This window comes from Mus pahari, chromosome 3, assembly GCF_900095145.1.
Source record: "Mus pahari chromosome 3, PAHARI_EIJ_v1.1, whole genome shotgun sequence".
Taxonomy (NCBI): domain Eukaryota; kingdom Metazoa; phylum Chordata; class Mammalia; order Rodentia; family Muridae; genus Mus; species Mus pahari.
Window position 1 is genome coordinate 63,629,731 of NC_034592.1, and position 27,763 is coordinate 63,657,493.

The following is a 27,763-nucleotide window of genomic DNA, read 5'->3' on the forward strand; positions in this document are numbered from 1 at the left end:
CCAGCAGACACCACTGTTTGCACATTACAACGGCAGAAGACGGTAGGGAAGTGCCGCCCTCCTGTATCCCACAGTATCCCACACAATGAAGCCCTCAAATATCTATTCCTGTTTCCATTAGTCTCTTTCCTTTTCTCTAAGTGTCAGAAAAAAAAATCAGTTATTTCTCTAATACGCCTCAATGGTACATTCACTTCCATTTGGTATACATAATCTCTAGCTGTTTTATTTTGGTAGAAACAAGGTTAAAAATTTTAAAAAAATCTAAAAAACAAAGCAAAGTCTGAAAACAGTGTAAGAAGGAAGGAAACTTAGATTGTAAAGTTAAGTAGGATGATGTCACAAAATAGGATGCTTTGGAGCAAAGAGGCAGACAGAGATGGCTGAGGTTGACAAGGCTTGTTGCTTGCTGTTACGAAATGCTTGTGTATCAGATGAATATTTGAACATGACTCATTGAGAGACAAAACAAATTCTAGATTGATTAAACCGGGTGCTGACTAGAAGAAGAAGCTGTTTGTATTAACAAACATTTGTAAGGAGATGACAAGGAGGTAAGCCCTCTTTTCTTACCTATGACAGTTCATTCATGTCAACCTCGTGGTTCTCCCTTAAGTGAATGGGAAGATCTCAGAGGGCTTTTATTTTTATTTTTTATTTTTTATTTTTTTAGGTTTCTGAGGTATATCCCATGTTTGTTTCTGATTCAGTCTATCTGCAGGGAAGCTTGAGAATTTACAAGCACAAGAAGTTCAGAGGTGTGATGGTTAATTTGGGGGTGCCAACTTGCAAGATCCCTGGAACAGTAGCAGAGCGTTACTTCTTTCTGGGCCTGCATCTGAGAGGGTTTCTGAGGAGAATCTGTGTGAGTTGGTAGACTGTGTGGGCAAGATCTGCCCCTCTCTCAAGATGGGTGCCACTCATCCAACTTGGCTAGGCTTAGATCAAATGAAAAGGGCAGAGGATGATGAATTAGCGCCTGCACCCCACCCCTCAGAGCTCTGACCATCTTTTCTACTGCCCTTCGACAAAAGAACTCAGATTTTCTGGCCTCTAGACTCTGGAACTTGCACCCCAGTTTCTCAGTACCTGTCCTGGGACGGTGAGCCGTATCAGCTTCTTTGGTTCTGGGGTCCTTCACTACAGACTGAGCCGTGCTCTTTCCTCCTCTGCCTCTCCAGCTGTGTAGCTGGAGCTCCTCTTATAGCAGGCTTGTAAGGGGATCTGCAGTTTCCTCTCAGACCAGTTCCTGGAATATACTTCCTCATGTCTACCTATGTGTGTATCCTGTCTTCTTGTGTCTTCGTAGATCCTGACCACAGACTAGTCAACGCTGGTACCTTTGGTACCACACTTTCAGGACCATGGCTCTGGCTGTCTAGGTAACACTGACACTGAGAAACGAACAGTTTGTACCATGAATTAGTATTACGTAGATTCCCAGATCTTCCCCCACATTTTCTGCGGTGCTGATCAGGGTGTATGCACGATCAATCCAATCATATAATAATTGTTCATAGGGTAGCAGTACACACTACCTTCTTCAGGTGAGTGATATTTTTGAGTTATATAATGTATTGAGCTCAACTACCATTTTAAAGTATTTTTAAAATTATAAATTAAAAAAAAATCCATCAAAACCTGTAGTATGATTTGACTTTAAAAGTAAAAGCTGTTACACGGGAAGATGGCATATAACAGGTGTGGGTTTAGGAAAGCAGCTGTTGATCAGGAGAGGAATGACAGCAATTTCACATTGTCAAGCAAAATGGCAATCAAATGTATCAAAGCCCAGAAGAGAAATGGCCACCTTGGAAACAGCTGCAGCATATACAAGTTTTGTTCATTACAGGCTCAGTAATGCAACTACAGGCAGAAGTTACAGCCAACCCTTTTAATAAGTTTCAATATTAAAAGTTGCTGATGTGATTCCAAGATGTAAAGAATATTCTTTATGATCTTGTTGGTGTTTTATTGCCATGGTCCTCGCCCAGGCTCCTAGACTCAGGAACTCCTGAGTCTTTTCTGGAGGTTGTACCACTGCATCTGTGGATCTCTGTTGGTGCAGTCTTAGCAAGTGCATAAGGTCTTTCCAGGTGCCTGACGTTAAGTGTACAGTAATTTCAAGGAAGAACTGAACGACCACTCACTGGAGCCTGCAGAGCAGTTTGAAAGGCAGGTAGGACACACTTGTCTCTGGTTTGTACTTTATTTTCTCCTAATCTATTTACATAAATTGCTCTTGTCTGAAAAATAAGAGATTACACATTGTATCTCTTCTCCCTGTGTCTTTTATTGCAGCAGCATTTGCTTTTATATTTATTAATGTTTATGTTCTACTTTTAATTCAATTTTGATAGGCTTTTCCTAGTTTTCAAGCTGCATTCGTGGCTCATTTAATTTTAATTTTTGTCCTTTTATATTCAAAACCATTTAGGAGTGCAGTATTGACAGGAGGCTTTCCCTTCCATTAACTTTTACATAATCTATCATTTTAAAGTTCCCTCCTTTTCTCCTTACATGATAGCTGAAAGTCTGGAGAGAAAGAATGAAGATGTCTGTGAATTCCGTCTTTAGTGTTAGTAAGCTAATTCACCTTACATGAGCTATGGCATTGGCTCCTGAGGCCCAAACCAACAGGAAAGACAGCATTTGAAACCACACATGTAAGGTTTTTGAATTTTTTGACCAATTAACTATTCACTACTAATATCACTATCATGACTTCCCTTTCTTCTTCTCTGTGGGAGAAGGGTCATATGTGAAGGTTCAGAGACATGACATCAGGTGTGCTGCTCCTGCGTTCTCTGCTTATTCTTACATGGCAGCTCATCATTGAGTCCAGTGCTCACAATCAGCTGGCTGGGTGGTCACTGAGCTCCAGGTTTCTGCGGCAACACCTCCCTCCGCTCCAGGCTGGGGTTCCAGGCACTCACTGCCATTCTGAGCTTTTAACAGGGGTCTGGGGTTTGAAACCATGTCCTCATGCTTAGGAGCAAGTGCTCTTAACCAGTGAGACCACCTCCACAGCTCCCCCAGTGACCACCTTCCCAGCCCCCCCATGACCACCTCCCCAGCCACCCCCCAGGGACCACCTCCCCAGCCCCCCAGTGACCACCTCCCCAGCTCCCCCAGTGACCATCTCCCCAGCCCCCCCCAGTGACCACCTCCCCAGCTCCCCCAGTGAGACCACTTCCCCAGCCCCCCCCAGTGAGACCACCTCCCCAGCTCTCCCAGTGACCACCTCCCCAGCCCTCCAGTGACCACCTCCCCAGCTTCCCCAGTGACCACCTGCCCAGCTCCCCCAGTGAGACCACCTCCCCAGCCCCCCCCCAGTGACCACCTCCCCAGATCCCTCAGGAGACCACCTCCCCAGCTCCCCCAGTGAAACCACCTCCCCAGCTCCCCCAGTGAGACCACATCCCCAGCTACTCCATGCCCCCATTACCTACCCATGGAAATAACGAGTTGTCCTATTGACACAGTTTCTTAACTCCAGAAACTAACTTTCCACATTTTTCTGTGTGGTATATTATTAATCACCACATTTGTGATTTTTTAATGGGAAAAAATATGCTTATCACTTACCTACTAGCACAGTTGTAAGTTATGACTTTGTAAACATTTTTTTTAAAAATCATCTCTTGAAATAACTTGTCCTTATTTAAAAATTATCATCTAAAAATAAAAACTCAGGGCCAGCCAAATGGCTCAATGGGTGTGCAAGCCTGGCAGAACCCATGTTAGTGTGGAAGGATGGATAGCGGTGACTCCACAGGACTGTTATCCAACCTCCACATATGTGCCGGATGTGTATGTGCATGCACACATAATTGAAAAACAAAAAACAAAAGCAATGGGCGCTACTTTAAAAATAAACAAATGAAAACCATGAGCTGGACCAACCAGCACTAACTGGGAACAGCTATGCCCCAGAAACCCTTCCGGAGGTTGGTGGTGCGGTCTCACTGAAGCCACCATACAGATGGATTAGCCCAGGCTGTGCTAACAAGGAGCAAGCTGAGCAAGACTCAAATCTGTAAAACCTAATGCTCCTGCCAGGCTCCCACTGTGCAAAACCTGTCAATTGGCACAGCCAACTGGTTTTTTAATTTTTTCCAGAACATTTATAATATTTCAAAATTTGAAACTGATAATAAAATATAATATAAAATTAATCAAAAGGAGATGTCTGGCTATCTATCTATCTATCTATCTATCTATCTATCTATCTATCTATCTATCTATCTATCTAGAGCAAGCAGTTCTTTTGCTTCCACCTCAGTGGGGAATGAACATCTCTGAGAATGAGTTACTTTACCTTGTGTGATCCTGATGGTCCGCTAGACTGGATTTATGATCACTGTGGAAATATACATGAGAAATATACATGACAGTGTTTCCAGAACACTCCTCCATTGCTGGTGGGATTGCAAGCTTATACAACCACTCTGGAAATCAGTCTGGCGGTTCCTCAGAAAACTGGACATAGTACTACCCGAAGATCCAGCAATACCTCTTCTAGGTTTATACCCAGAAGATGTTCCAACTGGTAATAAGGACACATGCTCCACTATGTTAATAGCTGCCCTATTTATAATAGCCAGAAGCTGGAAAGAACCCAGATGTCCCTCAACAGAGGAATGGATACAGAAAATGTGGTACATTTACACAATGGTGTACTACTCAGCTATTAAAAACAATGAATTTATGAAATTCTTAGGCAAATGGATATATCTGGAGGATATCATCCTGAGTGAGGTAACCCAATCACAAAAGAACTCACTTGATATGCACTCACTGATAAGTGGATATTAGCCCAGAAACCTAGAATATCCAAGATACAATCTCCAAAACACAAGAAAATTAAGAATAAGGAAGACCAACACATGGATACTTCATTCCTCCCTAAAATAGGGAATAAAATACCCATGAAAGAAGTGGCAGAGACAAAGTTTGGACCTAAGACGAGAGGATGGACCATCCAGAGACTGTCCCACCCAGGGGTCCATCCCATAATCAGCCACCAAAAGCAGACACTATTGCATATGCCAGTGTTTCCAGAAATAATTAACTAAGGAGGAGAGTCCCACTGCAAATGTGGCAGTAGCATCCCATGAACTGAGGTCTCAGAAGAGACAGCAAAAATGAAGACAGTGAGTTTCTCAATGTCCCTTGTCCCTCATCCCTCACTGCTTCCTGACAGCAGGGAAGGAATGGGCAACTGCCCCGCCATCCTGCCATGCACTCCTGCAAACCCTCAAACTATCGGCCTAAATAAACTCTTCCTTTCTTAACTTGCTCTTTGTCAGTGATTTGGTTAAAACAACAACAATAACAAAAACTAGAATCTAAGACATTTAAACAACACTACTCTTTCAGCTTTTTCTGAGATGCTAAGTATTAAGTTCTAGCACATTTTAACCATCAACTGAAGAGTCTCCATATTTAGTGTCTAAAACATATGTAAAATTATTCATAGCTCCCATTCTTAATGCTTACTACTTAACTTTTACCTCCGACCACCCAGATGCATTAACTACCATTATTTCTGGTGAAATTAAGCTTAACTGAAGAAAAATTGCCACCTAGTCAGCTATTTCATCTTATGTAAGTACAGCTCTATGCAGATATATAATTTCTATTAACTAGGCTGGCACCTATATGAAGAGAAGGAATATTCAGGCAGTGTATAAGCTGTATTTTGAGAATCCAAAATGTACCAATACAGAAGGAGTAAAAAGAAAAAAAGGAAAGTTTTAATATGAAGCTGTTCGTTACATTACATATAGTCATAACTGGAAATGTACAGTAGAGATTATAAATTATACTTGGTGACATAAGTGTATCACTTAACAAACAGGGGAAGAATTAAATTATAATAGAGAACAAGCATATAAAATATGCATAAGATATATCAATGTGGATGTTTGTATATACCTATATATGTGTGTGCATATATACAGAGAAAAATGTTTGTAAAATATGTTCCAAAATATGTTGCAGGTTTAGGTAATATTTTATTGTGGTTTTGCTCTTTTTTTTGCCTGTTACCTTTCACCCTTTGGACATTAATCTATGATTAAACTCATAAAAACGTAGTGAGAAATGTTTACTATTTAAATGAAAGCCTAGACATTAGTAAAGGTCTGGACCCAGAAGGAGCTGGTTTACAGACTCTCACTGTAAAAGCTTACAGTAGTCAATGTTGACCCAAGCTCTCCATCTCTCTGGGGCCCTAATGAGCCTCTGTTGTAACTGGAGCAAGGCTTAGGCCTAGGCATGCATGTGCACTGAGAACTGCAGGAGGCTTACATCAATCATGGTCGCAATGCTAATGCAGAGTAAGTGGAGAGGAATAAACAAGATAAAAGGGACTGAGGGTAATGGTAATAGAATATTTATAGTGAGATTCAGTCATCAATTCCCACAACTCCTCAGTGGCTTAATCTCCTCACCTGTAGTATCTGCATCTCAGCATCCACATAAATGAACAGTGACAGACTTCAGAGTGAATGTCAGCAGTCCGGCCCTGGGATTGGCTGTTATTCATGCAACACCTTCCCACAGCACACAGAAGCACCTCACCACCACCAAAGGTATTAAATCTTTTTAACTACTGTGATAATGTTGCCATTTATACCCAAGCATTTAACTTATACAAAGGCTATAATTCATAAACTGGGAGATGTGGCTGCCTAGAAAGATTCCATGCCCTGCCTCTCATTAAACTATTTATTCTCTATTAATGTCATCGGGTTTCGATAGCATCGTTCCGCACAGCTGACTCGTCGGAGGTACATCAGATCTCTGTACAATTGGACGTCGGGAAGAATTCTTACACCATCAGTGACAACCTGATGGACCACTGGCTCTGCTTCCTCACTGGGCTTATGACAGGTGCTCACGTGGTTTTATCAGGCATTGCACTGGCATCAAATGAGAAGGGCTACCATATTTTCCCTTTGACTCTTTTAAACTACCTTCCAGTGCATGCCCTTCTAGCTTGTTTGGAAAACTTCTCTTCTCTGGTAGACTCAGTCCAGGGCAGCAAAATGCATCATGCTTGCTTATCCCATGGGAATGATTGCCTGCTGGGAGGAATGTATTTATCCTAATTTGCGTATAAAGTATGGTTGGAAGTAGATGCAGGAGACCACAAAATTGTGGGCAGGGTGTGCTATTTTTAACTGAGATGATATTCAAACAAATATGTTAAGGTGCATTTAACGTTCAGAGGTGAAACCTAAAGGAATTTTAAGGTTTATTGTTAGCTAAAAAATCTGAAATAAAATAATCCCATTAAAAACAAACAAACAAAAACAAAAACAAAACAAAACTCCCCATGGCAGTGAGTATAAGGAAACAGATGGATAGAAGGAATAAATTCAAACCTATTACAACAAGATTAACTATGGATCAAAAAATTTAATTGTATACTAAAAAGCTAAGCTAATAGAGAGGGTGTCTTCCAACACACACCCACACCACACTATATATATATATATATATATATATATATATATATATATATATATATATGTATGTATATATACACACACATACACATACACACACACATACACACACATACATAAATACATAGGGGGTGTCCTGAGGTACTGAAAAAATCCAATAACCTATCTCTAATCATTACACATTGAAATGCCACTCCAAGCCTTTGTAGGAATTAGATGCTCATGTATTTATGTATCTACCTCCTACTTTTTACACTGAATAGGAACCTGACTACACGCACTTAGCTTGCTATTATGGGCTGTCACCAGATTCTAGAAGAAGGAGCCTGTAATTAGGTATCAGAAAGGACAAAGCTGTGCTGCATCAACGGGTGCAGAAAGAATGGCCATCTTTATCACAGAATTACTTGTGGAGGATTTTCTCAGGACAAGTAGGCATTGCTGCACTCAGGTGGTGACTTCCACACTGAGCTATGTTTTCATGGTTCCTATCAGTGATGCTAAGTGAGAGACTTCTATTCTCTAATTCTGTGGAGAAGGTGACCTTTGTCTGTCCTAATATTTGGTTCTTTTGCTGTTGAATAACCGACTGAAAACAATCATAAATCCAACCAGTGTAACCTTCAAGATCCATGAAGGCACCGTGCCCAATTCATGTCAACAGGAGATGATTTATGTCCAGCTATTTGTGGCTATAAACTCCTATCTCCAATTGATTGATGTCACTAAGAGTCCTTGTGTAGATGGGCATCAACATCACTGTAACTGAATATAAACCTTTATCTGTACATGGTAAATGACACAAACTAAATAATGTCTCCTCAAGGGAAAATTATGATGAGCTTAATTTCTATAAGTGTATTTTTAGAATGTGGTCTAGAATGTACTACCATCCAAATAGGTGAAGTAGCTAGCTTCTTTTTCTCAAATGTAATTCAGCAGAATAATAAAAGGCTACAACTAGACTTTTTATGACAGCGGTTGAAAATTACTAGTATTTTTAGTGACCCTTTTTCCCAGTATAAACGAACAGTTAAGGTATAAATAATTTATGATTGATGTGATATAATATATGAATTCATTCCATAATGGCTTAGTTGCCACGCAGTGTCCACAGTTTCAAAAATGTACTCATATGCACATAATGGCTTTAATGTGCAGGAATGAATGGCATTACATAATTCCCAGTAATAGGGATAACACCCATAAGTGTCAATAAAGGGAAATACTGCTGTCTTAAGTGAAAGGCCCTTTTATTTGGGGGACCAGGATTTTCTTTGCCTCTTGATATTATTTTTATTGCATTTCTTCTTAAAAGAAAAACGAATGTTCCTTCTTTCTGATTGCCCCCCATAGCAGACTAAATACTGTCTACATCATAGACATCTGCAGCTGATACATGCTATAATTTGACACTATATATTTCAGGCTTAGAGTATTTTAAAATCTACTTACACTTTGAAAGAAATCAAATATGACTTAAAATCATATGCCCTTGGGGGAGTCCCAATAATGATCCAATATTGATGGAGTGATAGAAGCCAGGGATTTTGAGCCAGATCAATGACTGATTACAATGATCATCTGGGAGTGAAGATGTGTGGACAGAGGGATATATTGACCGACACACTGTGACATACTACAGCTTCCACGATGAGGTGTTTTCTGTGCTTTGTCTTGTTTATTCTTTTTTTGTTTGTGTGTTTTTTATTTCTCTGCGTGCGGGGGGGGGGGGTAAGGCTGCAAAGCCAGAGGGCTAATACAAGAGGATAGGAAGATGAGCGGGACTGGGGTGTATGATGTGAAACTTACAAATAATCAATAAAACGTTAAAATCTTCTGCCCTACATATTCAAGTAAATGTTGTTCACCCCAAAATCAGAACTGTTTGCTTATTTGTACATTCAACCCAGACGAACAGAAAAATTCTTTGGTTTAATGTTTTCTACAAGCGGTTTAAAGAACAATTTGGTCATATTCTAAAATGTTCTGAAATATTTCAGATTTGGAGGGTTTACTCTCTTTGTGCCACAGAACTTCAAGATTAGTTTCTCTGTATAATGTTTTTGAAAACAAAAATTGTAGAAAATGAGCAGACCATTGGAATTTTTTCCTTATCTGCCATTAAACATGTTTGAAGGATCTACTTTGTCCAAATGAAATATTATTTTTGTGAACAAAATAGAAACAATTTTATCTTACATAGAAGCTATATTTCAAACTTGTCTGAAAGTACTATTCAAAACTATACAGTGTAGTAGCCACATTTTAATAAACAGTGCACATGGATCATTGACATCTTGGTTTTATCACAGCAATAGAAACCTTAACTAAGACACCCATCATCAAAAACTAGCAGGTCTCCTAAAGATGGCTCAGCCAATAAAAATTCTTACCACCAACCCTGACCACTTGAATTCAAGACTTCGGACCCACATGGCAGAAGGACCTGCCCTTCACACCCACACCATGGCATACACATATTTGAACACACAAAAATAAGTATAAATAAGTAAATGTCACGAATTAAAACCAGCTAATTTTAAAACAAACAACTACATTGTAGAGTCTTGTAAGAGCCGAGTTCACACACAACTGCTGAGCCCTACCATTATAGCTAAGTGTCGTGGCTTCCCCTCTGACTCTGCACTGTTGAATTTGCTATAAAATGTACCAGCCATAGTATGTCAAGATGATTCACATGTAGACATTTAAGACAATGGGAATTCTGGACCACATACAAACTTTGAATGATAGAAAAGTTTATAATACAGAGAAGATAGAGGCTTGCACGCCAGGGGAGGGACTGTACTTGCTTTCAAGCAGAGAATTCAGTTTTAAGAGAAAAGTAATACATATGTTGAAAAGTAAAGACTTGCCATCGGATCTGAATGCCTAGATTTCCCAACCATCTCCTGTTTAAAGTGAAGAAACAGAGACACTGAGAGGCAAGTTATTTTGTTTAATTCTGCTTCATTGGGTCAATGGAAAAGATTCCTAAGAATATTCTATCTCCAACTCATGGGATTTTTTCACCAGGGCCTTGCACTGAGGTCTAGCAGGGCCTGCTCTATAGCACTTCATGACTATCGTCTTACTGACGATGATCATTCTTTTCAATGACTCACAATTCTCTCAGTCAAATGGTTGGTTTGAACAACTTATAAATGGGCTCCACTGTCTGATAAAAACTCCCATGGGTGTGGCTTAATTATTTTAATTTCTCCTAGATTCACCCAGTGTTTATTCTTTAAGATGGTCTTACCTAGTCTCATAAAAAGTACACTTTCAGGTCTTTATGTGTCTTTCAGTGAATAACTTCTATAACAAAAGACATATCGTGTTTTCTGTAACGATGAAGGTATTAGGGATGTGGTGACATAATTTAATTGGAAAGATGTTTTACTTCTTCACCCCTCTGCTCCCAAAAGGAAACGATTCTGAAATTCAAAGATTCTAATTTCCTGTTTTTTACTGAGTTCAGCCTTGCCATTAGCATTCAGCATCCAGCATATTATCATTCACCTGAACAATTTAGAGAGGAAATATCTGTACAATATAGCCAGAGCTTGAAGCAGTGACTGAAGCAGTAAATCAGAAGACTTCTAATGTGTTGTTCTGATCACTCATTAGTATTCTGCTGAAATTATACAGTGCTGGAATGCTCAGCTGGAAAAGCCTTCCATGGCTTCATCTGAAATGAAGGCTGAATATAAGGTCTGTTTGCTGGGCTTCTGGATTCCTGGTCCCGTCCATATAACGAAACCCCTCCATAGAACTCCATCCAAGTCCAGACTTGGCTAATATATGCATGCATAAATAACTGATTTATGAGAAGTTAAGAACTGGAGATGTGTGATTGGTGGCTTAGTGCCAATCTACCCCTTGAGCAGTGGAAAGATTTGAAATACTGGAGTAGCAGTTGAGTGTGTGCAGGGTCTGGTCAAGTCTACAGGGCCCCAAGTTCAAGGCAACACTTGAAGCAAAGAAGCACTGGAGGGAAAAGAACAGAGCGATGAAGCAGTAACAGCAAGAGACCACAGAAGGTAAAAGCTTACTCTGAGAAATAAGGCCCCCTGTGGTCTTCTGAGCTCTGACACAGGCATCTCCAGTCCCAACCCAGTATGATTAGCCATGGATTTCCTGAAATCCAATGCTGTATGCCCACAACTCTAAACACCCATCTTCTTCAACCTTAGGAGATGAAGAAAAGACATCTCTCCTTCGCTTCAGCTGTGTGTGTAAACACATGTACATGTTTTGTTCCCCTTGTTATCTAGCTACAGATACACGAAGGTTTGTTGGAAATTCTTGCTTTAATTTTTCTGCATATGTTTTGCTTCTAGAGAAGAATCCACAACTTACTGCTCATATCTCTTAAGTCAAGGGGGAAATAAAAGGAGTTTAATTTTTTATAGCATGAAGGAAACATCATTTTCAGACAATGCAAACACTTTATTCCTGGGATTTATTAAAACATTACAATAGGCATGGCTCAGCAATGGCTTTGAACCATTTGGAAGCAGTTTATCATAACTCCGGTTTTCCAACTAAAGGCAAAATTAAGTATTTTTAGACACTAAAAGTGGCAAAATATTGATGCAAATTAAATGGCTAGAAAACAGAAGTAAAGTATAATAAAAAGAAGATAAAGGTTCGGCCTTTAAGAATGCAAATGACTCTATGTTACAAATCATAAAGATGACCCCAAAGCACAAAGAATACAATGAACGCTAGAGTGATATATACTGCTCTAAAGGCATTGCTTGTAAAAATTGCTATTATTATAACTATTCCTATTGTTATTTGCATATAAGTAAAAAACAAAGCACTGATACTAAGCAACTAACCCAAGGTCACATAGCTAGGAAGTTGGGGAATAGAAACTATTCAGAAAATTGATTCAAAGGTTTTGATTTTGTGGGTCTACATGGGGCATGCTATCAGCACACTGATAAATCCTGCCTTCCATCTTTTTAACCTCGTGATTTGTGCAAAAGCAATAGAAACGTTACTTGACATTTTGATCATTTCAAACAGAGAGACAGGCAGTATGAGCCTCCATCACCATGCTTGGCAGCAGCAGGGAGCCTCACATCTCAGTCAGCTACTCATCTGGAGGGAGGACAGCAGTGATGCACAGGGATTGAGTTGCTAAGCAGGGTCATGCAATAAGTATGGTGCATCCCGCGAGGGAGGACAGCAGTGATGCACAGGGACCGAGTTGCTAAGCAGGGACATGCAGGAAGTATGGTGCATCCCATGCTCTTTCAGCTCCAGATATTTTTCCTCACTGAAGACTTACTGAAATGTGATCAAATGATGAAGCTGAGGTGCTTCTGTGTTCTCGGAGTCTCCCTGATGCGAAAGCACAGAAAGACAAGAGCACCCCGCCCAGACCACTGGCTCTTCATCAGTGGCCTCAGCAGACACAGAATCATGGCATCTTTGCAATCCTCTCTGTATTACGGTGACTCTCACCTTTGGCAAACTGATGGGGAAAATGAAGAAACAGATTTCTATATGGAAGCAAAGCATCTGAACTTCTGGAACAGAAAGCCTCCAGTTCATCAGGGATGGACAAACACATGAAAGCTGCTTTTTCAGAGCGAAGGCAGACTTTCCTTCTCTGAGACAAAAGTGTGGCTTGGTTATCTTGCCAACAAACACTCCAAATGCTCACTTATTAAATAATAATATAAAACCAGAAGTCTAATATAAAAACCAGAAGTCTCTCCTATGAAATTCAGGTTTTCTACATGACTTCAGGCTTTCCAAAAAGACAAACTCTGTCATATATCTCTATTAATATCTATCTGCATCCATCTGACCTATACCTGTACCTATTTGGAAATGCAGGGCTTACTATAGCACCAAGAGCAAGAACTCTACCCACTAACTGACATCCTCCACCTACAGAACGTTTTTTAAAAGGGATAATGGTGACGATAGGATGGTAAAGGCTGAACTACCGGCTCTCTGGAGGAGATAAATCCTCACTTTTGCCAAGATGACCTTTGCCAAATCATTTTATAAATAGCCCCTCCATTCTCAATTTCAATGTGACACTCTTGAACAACGGTTTGAGGAAAGTTAAATAGCAAGCCACTAGTCATCCTTCAACAACACAGGAACAACACAGGCACAGGGATTTTCAAGAGCACGTGTAGAAGGAAAAACATAAAATTATTAGACAACATGGGTTTTGAATATTTTTACTGATGTAATTTATTTAACGTTAATTTACTTCTTTAAGAAAAAAAAAAAAAAGGAGTTTACTTGGCAGCCCACCATGGCAGTGAAGTCAAGGCAGCTAGAGTGTGAGGCAGTTGGTCACGTGGCATTCACAGTCAGAAGGAGCAGAGCACTGCTGTCTGGGTGGGGCCCACTCTGCTCCTCGTTACTCACTCAGGCCGGTCTCTGACAACCTGCTACATGTGCATGCATTCTGGTTATTCCCTCCCTCCCCATCTCCTGTGCCCTCCTTCTCAACCCTGTCATCTCCCTCTGTCCTACAGGTCCATCCCCTACATTTGTGACTTTGGTTTTGTTCTGTGATCCAATGTGCTGAACCAGAACTGCCTGTGTAATCTTGTGTCTGTAACCGTCTGCTGGGATCTGGTGGATTTACAACTGAATACAATGACTTCCCTCCACAAAAACCCATAAGGATCCAGTGGGTTACTCCTATCCTTATTTGGTTCAAGAGTTAGATCATTACAACCTGCCTGGTTAAGGAAACCCCGAATCAAGAAAAGCAACATGTGTGGTCCAGCCTTCCCTCAGTTGTCTTTTTAATCCCCTAAAAGACCAGAATATCACTTTAAGACAGTCAGCTTAAGATCAATCCAGATTATATATGAGCTTCAGTGCCAAAACTTAATTTGAATCTCTGTAACTGGAGCTAATAAAGTTCTAGTTCCATTTGAATATATTATTTTATAATAGTGATGTCAAAACATCCTTATTAAGGAAGTTTCTTAAACTTGACAACTATGCTACTCCACTTGAATAGAGTAGCAGAATAAGACATACAGCCCTTACAAAACATTATGTAAACTTTATATAAAATATATTTATATATTATTGCTTTTGTATCCGGCTTTCACATAACCCAACCTGGCAGTGGATGTAGCTAAGGATGACCTTGAACTCTTGATCCTCCTGCCTCCACCTCTCAAGTGCTAGGATTATAGGCACATGCCATCTTTCATGATGATAAATTCTGTTATATATTCTTATTAATAACTTTCTTAAAGCTGGAGGCTTTTGCAATGCTGTGGACAAAGTGGGGGATATTTCATTTCTCAAGAAAATTTATTTCCTATTCAACAATATTCAAATGAACATTACAGGTTCCACAGGTAACCGATGAGCAGAACTGGTCCCAGTGTTTAATTTCATGGAGTTTAGAGAGCAGTGAAGGAGACAGATTAGATAAATACATTCATCAAATCAACATAGAACTGCCGTGGAACAACTATGCCATATTCTTGGCGGCAGCAACAAAATGCCTTCGTCTCAGGACTCTTGTAAAGAATATTAGATTTGGCAAAAGTTATGAGCAATAGTTGGATTAGTTATACTATGAACTAATTACTCTTCAGATTTCATTCACATGGGCAATCTCATCTATTCTTTCTTTAATTTTTATCTTTTTGATGCATTAAATTTGTTCTTTGACCACGTTATGAATGTATACATATACAGTACATTCTGTTAACTGTTGCTTACCTTTTCTAAATCCTGCCAACCCTTGTCATCTCACCCCCATTTCCTAAGGTCCCTTTCCCATATTTATGCCTGTGTCTACCCAGACTGATACCTGTGTTTACAAGAGTGAAATGATACATTAGAACATGGCTGGTTCACCACTGGATGCACTGAAGGCAGTGAATGTTTCCGACCCAGAATCCATCAGTAGCCAATAGGATGGATGTGTTTCAGAATCCTTCTCACACCCCTGGCTAGCTCTTGAATGCTCCAGTGATGTGCAGGCCCAGGGCAGGGCAGCACAGCTGCTCTGAGAGCATATTTGCCATGGCTGTGTCATGCCCTGTAGATAGCATTCTACAGCCCCTCTTTCTATCTTTGGCTCTTGTATTTCTTTCCCTCCCCACTTCTGTGATTGGTCCTCAGTCTTACAGGAAGGAGTGTCAACAAACTATTTAGGGCTGAGCACTCAAACATCACTTATTCTAAGCACCATGAGCAATGAAGAGTTTCTGTGTTCACTGCTGTTGCCTGCAAAGAGAAACTTCTCTGATTAATGAAGAGAGCAGCATTTGTCAATGCTGTAAACCTCAGTATAGAGAGTACAGCTTGATGCCACTTCCTAGGGAATCCCTTTAAAAGTTATTGTTTTTCAAATACTTTCGAATTTTTAGGATGTCCTGATTTTAATCCCAAGAGACAAACTACTAACTTTATAAATTGTACCAATGTATGTTTCTTTAGTAACTTATAAACTTGGAATTAATACATAAGTGTGGGCTATTTTAATAGATTTGATGATTTCTTTTCACTGTGCTGTCACAACTGCATGTTAAGTAATTTTAAATTGAATCCATCCCCTTTCTACTTGGTGGTCCAAGTTAGCCCGTGATTGGGCCAGTTTTATTGTCTCAAACAAAACAAAACAAAAAACCCAATGAAACAAACAAACAAACAAAGGAAAAACGTAGATGTGGGAGAGAAAGCCCAGAAGTAAGGGAGAACCTAATAGCACAAAATCTCCAAGCCCTTAACTCCTGACGGCCTTCATCGATCATGAGAACTCTGCTTAACCTATGCAGAACCAGCCACAAAGAATGCTATAAATGGTAAAGAGAAAGGCTAAGATTTGTGAATATATTTGGTGGTTTCGTTTAGCAATTTTTGCTTTTGGCTAAATGGCTTTTAGAAAATTGGCTCTAATCTAAATTGCCTTGATTAACCTATAGTAGTATGTCAATATAATCTCCTCTTGAGTCATCAAATAAAAATATCCTAGCAGCTTGAGGCAGAATGTAAAAAAGGCATGTGAGTGGAAAGGAGTAGATATGGCAAGAGGAAGCAGGGCAGTGGTAATGTCTAGCTGGCGGGGCAGAATGGGTTGAGACAAAGCCAAGAGGACCCTGAATCCAATAGGATAAGCTCTTCAGGCTAGAGTTCTCAGTCTTTAGACTAGAGCACTGGGAATCTCTGGTACTGTTTTTAAATGTCATAGTATTATAGGATTTGAACCTTGCCTGACTATTCTGACTATGTTCCAGAGAATGGTCCCAGATTCAGATGGAATATGGTGAAGATGACCCTGCAGGAGCTACGGCAATTGTTCCCTGAACCACAGTAATGAGAGATGGAGAGGAATGGATGATTACAGTGGACATTGGTCTCAGTCATTCAAAAGTGATTCTTTCCTCACATTGCTCATTTGGCAATATATGAACACATTTCCTGTTGCCCCAACTGGAAAGAAGGAAATGTTCTGGTGTCTAATGAGTAGAGCCCAGGGATGATGCCAGGATGTTCTATAATGTGGAGTACAGTCTCCTATTACAAAGAATTCCATAAACCAAATGGCAATAATACCAAGGCCAAGAAGCCATTGAATAGATGCATGCTTAGGGAGTAATATAGACTGAATGTAAAAAATTAACTTTTAGTATAATGTTACATTTGTCAAAATAAAATACAACAATAAGAAAAAGATAGCATGGGCCAGAAAGATGGCAGTCAGTGGTTAAGAACACTGACTGTTCTTCCAGAGGTCCTGAGTTCAATCCCCAACAACCACATGGTGGTTTACAACCATCTGTAATGGGATCTGATACCCTCTTCTAGTGTGCCTGAAGACAGCTACTGTGTATTAATATAAAACAATAAAATAAACAAATAAAAAATCATTTTTTAAAAAGAAAGAAAAACATAGTGTATATCAGTATCTATTTTAGGACAAGGAAATTTAAATGATCAGCTGCATATAAATCAAAGCAATCGCTAAATACACAGGATTATGAACCTGTGTTAGAAGGGATGGTAGTTGCGGTCGCTTCCCCAACTTTACAAAAATCCACAAATAAATCTAGCATTGTCTGCAAAAGTGATGTGTAGTAACTGGAGTCAGCAAGGTCTAAATATAGTTTTTACTCTTAGCATATGAAAATAGCATCAAGATGCGCAAGAAGGCTAAACCTTCACACTCCAGGCTTCTATCTATACTGATAATAGCTGTTCGCCAAGATCCCCGCTGCCCGTGTGATGACAGCCCATTGAAAATGTGTCTTCTGTGAAGTTCTCCTCCCAAGGAGGAAAAGGAATTAAAGGAATCGTTCCAGATATAAAGTAACTGGCAGCAGAAATGTCAGTGTAGGCATTGCAGAAGAAACAGAAATTTACTAGAGAAAGCAGTGAAGTTCTGAAAGGAATTTTATAAGGCTTCTTTATTGTTTACTATAAAAGCTAAAGTGATCGCTCCCTTTCTGAGTTCTAGTGTCATAATGGTAAATTAGAAAAGCAAATAAGCATTTTTATTTGAAAAGAAGTTCGGCTAATTGCTTATCATGTGAGGAAAGCGGAGGTGGGGGACGGGCAGAACCAAGGGTAGGATTGAAAACAGGGCGGTTCAGGCTATGCCCTGAGACTTTCCTCTGTCTTCAAATATGTCTGTTCCAACAGACTGATTGGAACACATTCATTTTTCTCTCTGTTTTATAGGATATTTTCAAGTACAGTTGGAGATTTCAAAGCACTGCTCTATTTCTGCACTGCTAGGAGGACATTTCTTTTTCTAGAGTGCTAGGCAAACCTCCAGCTGTTGCCTTCTGCAATCATCTAAGCAGATGTGCACCAACAGTAGAATGGACTATGACGAGTTGAGTCATGGAATGTCGGCATGGTCACTAGACTCTCCTTCATTCTAACAAGGAACTACAATCCCAAATGAAACAACAATGTCAAAAGCAGAAAACTGGCACAGGCATGGTCAGCACACATAGCAATGGCTCTTTAAGCAGAAACGTGTGATTTCCTTAGGACAAAACTATCTTCCTACGTTAGATATATCAGATTCTGTCTCCTCATGTTGATCCTACCTCCTTATCCATCCTATACATGCTTATGTGTAATATATATATATAATCCATATACTTAATATCTATATATTTATGAATGCCTTTCCAATCACTCAATACACTCCTTAAAGAATTAAACAGTTTTAAAAGTCTAGTTACCTTTGAAGCAAGCTATGTATGGACATGTAACAAAACTCAAGCCATAAAGAATGTCCAGGGTTGTTGTTATTTTAAAAAACAAACAACTTTTAAACAGTATCATACATATATACAATGTATTGTGATTGTATTCACCAGCTCTCCCAGCCCCAGTTAATCACTTCTACCTCTGACCAGTTTTCTTCATGGTTAAGGAACACAGTGTCTTCCTTTCTACCTCTTGCCACCTCTTGCCCAAAATGAAGTACCAATGACTGGTGCCAAAGACATGTGTAAGACACTGAGTAGAACCCTAGTGCAATGTCACGGAGTAGAGCACCCATGAAGGTGAGGAAGAGAACCTCTGCATGGGGAAGAATTTCAGGTCATCGTGGACTGGCTGTGGACAGACCAGGAAAAAGAGAGACTGGGCTGGTCGGACTCTTCTGCACTTTCTAGGTTTAAGCCATCTGAAGTCCAGGTGTGCTACAGAAGAGGAAATGGCCATGCCTGTGTGACCTAATTAACTCTGACTGCCCCCTAGATGGCTTTGATTATTGTCATGTTGGCTGACCTGACAATTACCTTGTGATTATACAGCTAAGGAGGCACTTACTTAAGGGCTGTGACCTTTTAGAAGAGTACTTTAGAGCTAAAAAATGTTCCATGATAATTTTCACCAAGAAAATGCAAGACGAACATTATAAATTCTCACATACATTATCTCACACGCAAGAGACCATATTAAGAGTATCGCTTATGCAAGAGATGAGAAGTAATAAAAGTAAATTAATTATTTATTTACTTATTTATTTTGAGATAAGTTCTCAATGTTAGCCAGGCTAGTCTTGAGCTCCTGGGTTCAAATGATCCTCTTGCCTTAGCCTCCCAAGTTGTGGGGACTACAGTCTCAAACTGCTCATCCCAGCAAGAATTCGAAACATATAATAACCCGAGATTCAAAGGTAGTTAGACTTCATTCCACTGGTTCACACAGTTAGCACATTCCAACCTAACACTGGTTATAATATTGCAATAATTTTAACTGTATGTAGACACAGAAATTATGTAACTAGAAAAATGGTCTATAGTTCAAATGACTGGTTATTGAAATTTATTCATTTTGTGGCACTGTGGATACAACCCAGGTCCTCATACATGCTAGGCAAATTCTTTACCACTGAACTATACCTCCAGCCTGTACATAACTAGTTTCAAATATGTGATTCACACTAGGTTCACTGAGAGTATTCAAAATTGACATTCGTATTTTCCCCAAGTTTCTTTGAAAAATGCATTAATTGAGGTCAACAACAGATTAGTATTTTCCACTTCTTCTAATTTTTCACAGGAAAAACATATGCATAAACTATATCTCATGTCACACTAAATAGACCAATAAAAATGGCAAGCCTCAGTAGAATCCTTCTTTAAGTCCTTTATTTTATTTTATTTCATTTTACTGGACTATACTATCAACTAATCTATGCAGGAATCTTGTGTTCTGGGTTTATCTTATTGCTCTTTCTAGTCTTAGGGAAAAGAAGTGTTAACTTCTTTTCTAATGGGTATGTAAATGTTAGAAATAAATGACAGAAATAATAGTGATTGTGGTTAGAAGACTTAATTAGAATACTTTGGTATAAAATTATTTGATGACTACAATCACTCTAATTTAAATACTCTTTGATCAGGACAGAATGTAGCTCTTGCTTCTACCCAGTACCTTTTAATTGCATACCTTTGATCATAACGGTTTTCAGGACAAAAGGTTGATATGACTTAATTGATATCATCTACACTATTAGAGAAATGTAATCTGAAACTTAAAAAACTGAAGATGTGATGTCAATCTAGTGTTTGAAGACAGAAAACATCAAAGTTCCATTGACAAAAACAGTGTATGCTGGCCCAGACTTTATGGGAGAAAGTTTGGCAAAGTTAACAGTATTTTAATGGGCATTCTCTAAGTCATTCCCTCGTCACAGAATTTATAGAGATTTATCTGAAACAGGTAAATACTCATACCTTACCATTTTCTAACATTAATGATAAGAATATATACAGCATAATTTATAGCAGTATAAAGGTAAACACCTAGTGTAGCATAAATGCCAAATAATGAAAATTTATTAGATTAAACAAGATATATTCACAAAACAGGGCACTTTGTAGTCATTAACAACGACTCTGTCAGAAGCTGGTGAGATGGCTTAGCCACTAAGAGTACTTACTGCTCATTCACAGGGAATGGACTTTGAATTCCAGCATCCAAATGGCTCACAAATACCTGTTACTGTTACTTGAGCTTCTACGGATCCCTTATTGGCTTCTAGCTTGTATGGTACTTGAGACATATGTGCATACAAACCAATTAAATAAATAAATAGATAGATAAATAAATCCTGCTGATTAGGAATATCTATGAGATAATATTTACCCAGACAAGCCAATAATATTGAAGTCCTATCCTTAAACAATCATTATTTTTTTGTGTGATGTTATCAAAGGTCGTGTGTGTGTGTGTGTGTGTGTGTGTGTGTGTGTGTGTGTGTGTATATATATATATGTATGTGTGTATGTGTGTGAGGCAAGGTCACACAAGGAGTGCTAAGTCTCAACATCCTCTACATACATCTTCAGAAAGTGTTTTCCATACCCAGGAGTCTGTCTTTATTTCCTGGAGGCCCCGTCCTTGCCTTGTCCCCTTTGGTGACTCTCCTTCTTTCTGTGGGTCCAGAACTCATTCAGAAGTTTCTTTCCTGCTGTCCTTCCCTGCCCCCAGCTCTCTCCTTACATGTGTGGCATTAGCATGATTGTCAGGGCTTATGCATCACTCCAAAGGCTTCTTTCCATTCTCTGCTGTTCTTGGTATAAATATGAAGTAAACAGCCTTTTATGGGTAAATCGGGTCTTTCTGAGCACCAACCCCTAGCGATGGTATTTTTGTGTGCACTTTCTTTTCTGACGCCTTCTGCCTCCCTCCATGGTTGTTTCTCTCTGAAAAACCTATTTACTGGCATGCAGACAGAAGATAGCGCAGGCCTGTAGAATCTCCCTGTCAGTGACATCTTTGCTGTCATGGCTTGGAGTTTTCATTTTACCCTAAATCCAAAAGGGAAAATACTCCTAGACTAGGAAGGGTTCTCTGTCCTTTCATCTTTTACTTTTAAAAAGTATTTTTAAATACTTAGGAGGTAGATTTATACCCTCGATAGCAGAAGGCTAACCCTGAAATGAGATCTAGGTTATTCGGACAGGGACCTTGACCACAGGGAGGGGCCAGCAGGTAGAGAAGGAGCTGGTTATGCACCATCCCGTTTTTGTCTCTCTCTGTTTCATTTTATGAATGTCTTTTAATAACATAGAAAATACTTTATAAAATTAATTGTGGAACAAAGTATTTATCAAAGAATAGGAATTACTTCATCCCATTTTCATTTAAAAAACAAACAAACAAACAAACAAAAAACCAACCCTGAATCTCCCAAAGCCAAACACAGAATTCAGATGTGATATATCTATAATACTTGTAGGAGCTGTTCAAGTTTCATCTGTTATTATTCCATGTCTAGACTTTTGAAAAGGTACACAAGCTGGGCATGGTGGCACACACCTTTACCCGTAGCCATCCCAACCATCCATGGGGCAGAGACAGGTAGATCAAGGCCAACCTGGCCTACATCTTGAGATACAGGACAACCAGGCCTACCTAGAATTATCTCAATGCTCTCCTGAAAAAGTACACAAACAACCACCATGCCAATCAATCCATGCTGCATCTTCTAGAAGATACTTTCAATGCTCAGCTTTTTTCCTAAAAAAAAAAAAAAAAGGAAGTTGCCTTTTGTATCTGGAAAACAGGAATAAATCACACTAAGAAGATGAATTGGTTTTTGTCTGTTTGTTTCTAATTTTCCTTGACTTCACAGTTTCAACATGTTTTAGTATCACTTTCACATGACATTCCTTTCTTTATTTTTCCTTTAAAATAAAGAATGTTATAGACGTAGGGATGGCGGATCTCACAGTCATCCATAACAGCAATAACCAGTACATCTAATCGGGCCTTCTGACCTCCTGTGTACCACTTGTGCACTCTGTCCGCAGCCCTCTCCATCAGCAGAAGCAACTCAAGCCAGGGGTCCACCGCTCCATTCTAAATGTGTGCTCTAAATCATCTTTGTGCTCAAGGTACGCGCAACAACTAAGGCAGGCACAGAGCTTAGTTTATTAGTGGGCCTGGTTGTGGCACAGCCTTCATTTTTCCCTGCCGAGGTCAACAGAGTCAGCCCTGTTCTGTGTTTAGCAGCAGACAACATGAGCCACTGTGTCAAAAAACAAACCTGAAGAGTCTTCCTTTCTCACGCTCACCTTGAGTCCCTGCCACTGTTAAAAGGTAAAATAAAATATTCATATGGTTCCATTATGTGGTTAAAGAGAGAGGAGGGCATTTCCTGCCAAGGATATTAATCCATGATGGCTCTTGTCCACACCTTCATACCAAGCCACTCATTTACAGTCCCATCTATCTCTACTTCACACGTCAACAAGGACAGCAGGAAGAAAAATGGTCGTGGAGACAAGGCCTGTCGAAGAACAATGGACCCAAGCGTGAGACAAAGTATTAATCTTAAATCAGAACACTCCAGCTCACATTCCCTGACAGATGGAACAGAAGCACTGGCATGTTCATCTGGAGAATAACTTATTCCCAGAAGAGATACCCAAAGATGTCAGGACACCCACTCTTCCAGAGAATGTAGTAAACGTAAACGAATAGTGGATGCGAGTTTATTTTCTGAATTAAAATTTTAAGCACTTTGAGTGAAACAGCAATACTGAAAGTAATTTAACATCTTTTAAGATAATCCAAAGTGCTTAACGCACTTAATATAATTATCTCCTAACATTGTTATGTAGTCTCTATTTTCCTACTGATCTTTAGAAAGGACAAAATATCCTTCCTTTTTACCATAATTTCCCCCTTGTCTATATCTAATTGAAGAGCTTTCTATCAGGAAACTTGAAAAATGGATAATTACTGCTCTGGGGCCTTCCATCAACTATGAACTTGGGAATTAGAGTTTCTGGCCTTGTTTAATGAAAAGTGGCTGAATTAAATTTTCTTCATCTAACAAGTATCACTTTTTTTCCTTTTGGTAAAAAAGTTTCTTTGAAAAGCTCTCTCGTAATAGCCATGGGCAAAGCCCATAATTCTACTACAGAAACAATGAGATCTATTTTCCAGATCATCAATCTTCATTCTCCAGACAGATACAATTGTTTGAAGAGTTGCAATTACATTATCCCTCGATGCTTCTTCAGCCTCCACATTTGGCTGATTCCACAGTTAACAATTAAAAGGCCAAAGGAATTGAGGATTAATTTTTATCTCTAATAATAAAATGTTCACTGCACTGAATTTCTTGGTATCAGCATCATTGCCCTCCTAATTAAAAAGTGCCATCATTATATAGTCTTGCAGGAGACAGGAAACCCAGTACCCTCACATGGACTGCAGACTGATCGTGGAAACGACAATTATCCTGAAAATGTGGCGAGCACAAGATTTTACCTCAAAGTGAATATATTTCCAATACCCAGAAAAATAGTAGGTGCTCTGAGAACCGCAGCTCTCAGTTTGTTGTTGTTTGGTTGGTTTTTTGTTTTTTTGTTTTGTCCCTTGAATGCTGAGGGAAAGTCTCTCACTGAATCTAGAACTATGTTAGTAACCATCTGAGTGTCTTGTCTTGGAGGCTCACAGTACCAGGGTTATAGCCCTACTCAGTCATGCCTAGATCTCTGTGTGAATTCCAGGTCCTTGTGCTTGTACAATATATATCCTTACTCCATGAATGTGCTGTACAGTATATATTCTTACTCTATGAATGTGCTTGTGCAGTATATATTCTTACCCTATGAATGTACTCATGCAGTATATATTCTTACCCCATGAATGCGCTCATGCACTATATATTTTTACCCCATGAATGTGCTTGTACAGTATATATTCTTACTCCATGAATTCGCTTGTGCAGTATATATTCTTACTTCATGAATGTGCTGCAGAGTATATATTCTTACTCCATGAATGTGCTGGTAAAGTATATATTCTTACTCCATGAACATGCTTGTACAGTATATATTCTTACTTCATGAATGTGCTGTACAGTATATACTCTTACTCCATGAATGTGCTTGTATACTATATATTCTTCATGAATGTGCTGCATAATATATATTCTTAATGAATGTGCTTGTACAGTATATATTCTTAGTCCATGAATGCGCTCATGCAGTATATATTCTTACTTCATGGATGTGCTTGTAAAATATATATTCTTACTTGATGAATGTGCTTGTACAGTATATATTCATACTCCTGAATTATCTCCCAGCTCACTTACTTTCTTTTCCTTTTGAAGCAAACTCCGTTTAGCAAAAGTACAGGTCTGGTAGATTCCACATTGCTACCACAATTCCCTATATTTTTATTGTTAGTTGGCATAAAAGGCTAACTTGCCCCAAGGTGAGGAGCACATGGAAGATCCCCACCTAGCTAGCTTCTCAGAGTCAGGAGAAAGCTAAGCTGTCCACCTCTCTGCTTTGTTTAGATATAAATACTCTTTCACTTTTGTGCTGGTTAATTCTGATCATCTTGAGTGGACTGAGGAATGCCTAGCAGTTTAAATTGGGCACTTGGTGGATGGCTATGAGGTATCTCCAATGGCTGATCCATAAGGCCTCTAACCTAACTAAGAGCTTAATTCATTTATGGGTTCAGAATTTAGATTGGATTTTGGGAAGAAGAACTGGAAGCCAGGACTGGTTGGAGGGTATAAGTTCTAGGTGGGCTGCACAGCATCGGAAGCAGCCTCCATTCTGACCCCTCCTCCATTCTGCCTCCTATCCATCCTGATGGGCTGTGTTCTTTGCTTTCTGTCTATCACTGGTAGAACAGGACCTGCTGCATATTTCCACTAATCATGAGTACAGAATACAGAGCCAAATGACCATGGACAGATGAGGCAAAAGAAATCTCTTAAATTATTGTACCAGGTCACAGAGACAAAAGTAATGAATGCAGATTTCTTTACTTGGCACAAGGGTCCTAAGAAACCTTTATATTATGCTTGGGAGAAAGAACAGTCCTCATTTTATAGCATTGCCCCTTTCCTTAATCTGAATGGCAATCTCATTTTTCAGCTGGTTGTGCTCATATTGGTGTCCCTTTTATAGTTCTATTGAGCACCAACATCTGCTCTGCTTCCACCGGTCTCTAATGGGATCCTGGGATTGGAATCTTTCAAGGATGCACAGCATAGCTCACATGTGTTCTGCATGCCATTCTCTGAGCAAGCGATGCTCCATGCTAAGAGCTCCTGAGTAGATCCAGTTCCTGTGTACTCTGTGAGTGTGTGATTCAGCTAAAGTGACACTATCAGGAAATGTGAGCCAGAACGTGGAGTGACATTAGCAACTGACTTGAGGAAAGGAAGACCCAGAAGTGTTTCTTTTCTTACTTACTGGAGTCTCAAACCTGTGGAGTGAGGTTGCAGGACAGGCAGAAGGGCAAATAACATGTAGGACTGTCTTGTAGATAGAACAATCTAAGATTCTCCTTGATGTTAATGCCACAGATCCCCAGACTGTCTTTTCATAAAACTGATTAAAACAAACAAAAAATCTAAGCACTTTATAGAAAATCTCATTAGAAATTACCCAAGATATATATGCACATTAAAGTTAAACATAATCTGCTAAGACTATGAGATTTCATCTAAAAAAATTAAAACACTATTAGAAAAATATACTTTAAAGTTTCTTAAAGCCAATGGATTAATTTATACACATCTTTCACAACTTTTGTATGTCTGCCAATACTCTTTTGAGTACTCGAGCCAGGTGTGTGTCACAGATCTACACTATCTCCTTCCCTCAGTCGCTTCAATTATCTGTAGGCTGCCTTCATATTAGAAGCAGTGTCCACACATTCATCACAGCCATGCTTCCTAACGATGCAGTATGCTTTCCCTCCCTCTTAGTGGATGTTACTGGACATGATTAACGGCTATCAAGGATTCCCGTGGGTGCCTGATTAGAAGCCAATCATGAAGAAATTGATTCAAACTATTAGAAGCTCACCCAGGGGGCTGGGTATCGCTACAGTTTCTTTAAAGCCATGCCAGTAACTATGAGTGACACTTGAGCTGGACACTAGTGAAGAAATAATGCTATCACCTGTATTCTGAATCCTGGTTGTCGGAGTCACTTGCAGTTTGTCATTCTCTTGACTTATACCCCAAACCCCGATTCTCTCTATGTCAACGGTGTAGACATGACATTTGTGGCTGCATTTTAGCATCAGTGACTAACTAACTGGCATCTCTCAAACTGAGTCTCAGCAAGTCCTGTCATGTTGAACCCCTTTTCTTTTGTATTGATGTTGAATTCGTTTTGTAAAAAAGATTTATTTATTTATTTTTATTTTATGTGTATGAGCATTTAACCTATACGCATGTAGTGTACTGTGTGCCTGTACAGCCTTCAGAGGCCATAAGGGTATGTCTGATCATCCTGGAAGTGAAATGATAGATTTCTGTGAGCCAATATGTGGGTGCTAGGAGCAGAAGCCAGGTCCTCTACAAGAGCAGTAAATACTCTTAACCACAGACCTACCTCTTCATCCCCTCTTCTAAAAATGATGCTGTTTTAAATTACATATGTGTCTGTGTGTCTCTAGGTATGTTTGTGCTCATGCATGAGGTACTCACAAGGCAAGAAGGCATTCTATCTCCTGGATCCCAAGCCACAGGCAGTTGTGGGCCTCTGCACATGGATACTTAGAACAGAGCTCAGGCCCTTTACAGGAGTAGCAAACACTCTTAACAGATAAACCATCTCTCTAGCTCCATTAATATGTCCTTATTTCTTATAAATAATGTTCCTGCAGAACTTCCCAGTTAATAAATAAGAAGTTAGCTATGTTAGTATTATGAATTTGTCTCCTTATAGTAAGGCGAAGATCAGGGGAGTATTGACAGTTCCCTAAAAAATGATGTGACTACAGAGGTTGAAGTTACAGCTCTC

The 27,763-nt window shown here is 39.4% G+C and overlaps 1 protein-coding gene across 5 annotated transcripts in view; it reads right to left on the minus strand.

The window, feature by feature from the left end:
• The window catches only part of Znf385b (zinc finger protein 385B), a 306,268-nt gene that overhangs the window by 202,458 nt on the left and 76,047 nt on the right, over positions 1-27,763 (minus strand). Inside the window, exon 1 of one of the 5 annotated variants that reach the window (XM_029537097.1) lies at positions 22,383-22,428. The exons of the other annotated variants lie outside the window; for them this stretch is intronic. The gene's annotated coding sequence lies outside the window, so the exon portion shown is untranslated. Of the gene's footprint in view, positions 1-22,382; positions 22,429-27,763 lie in introns of those variants that run through there. 5 annotated transcript variants of the gene reach the window in all.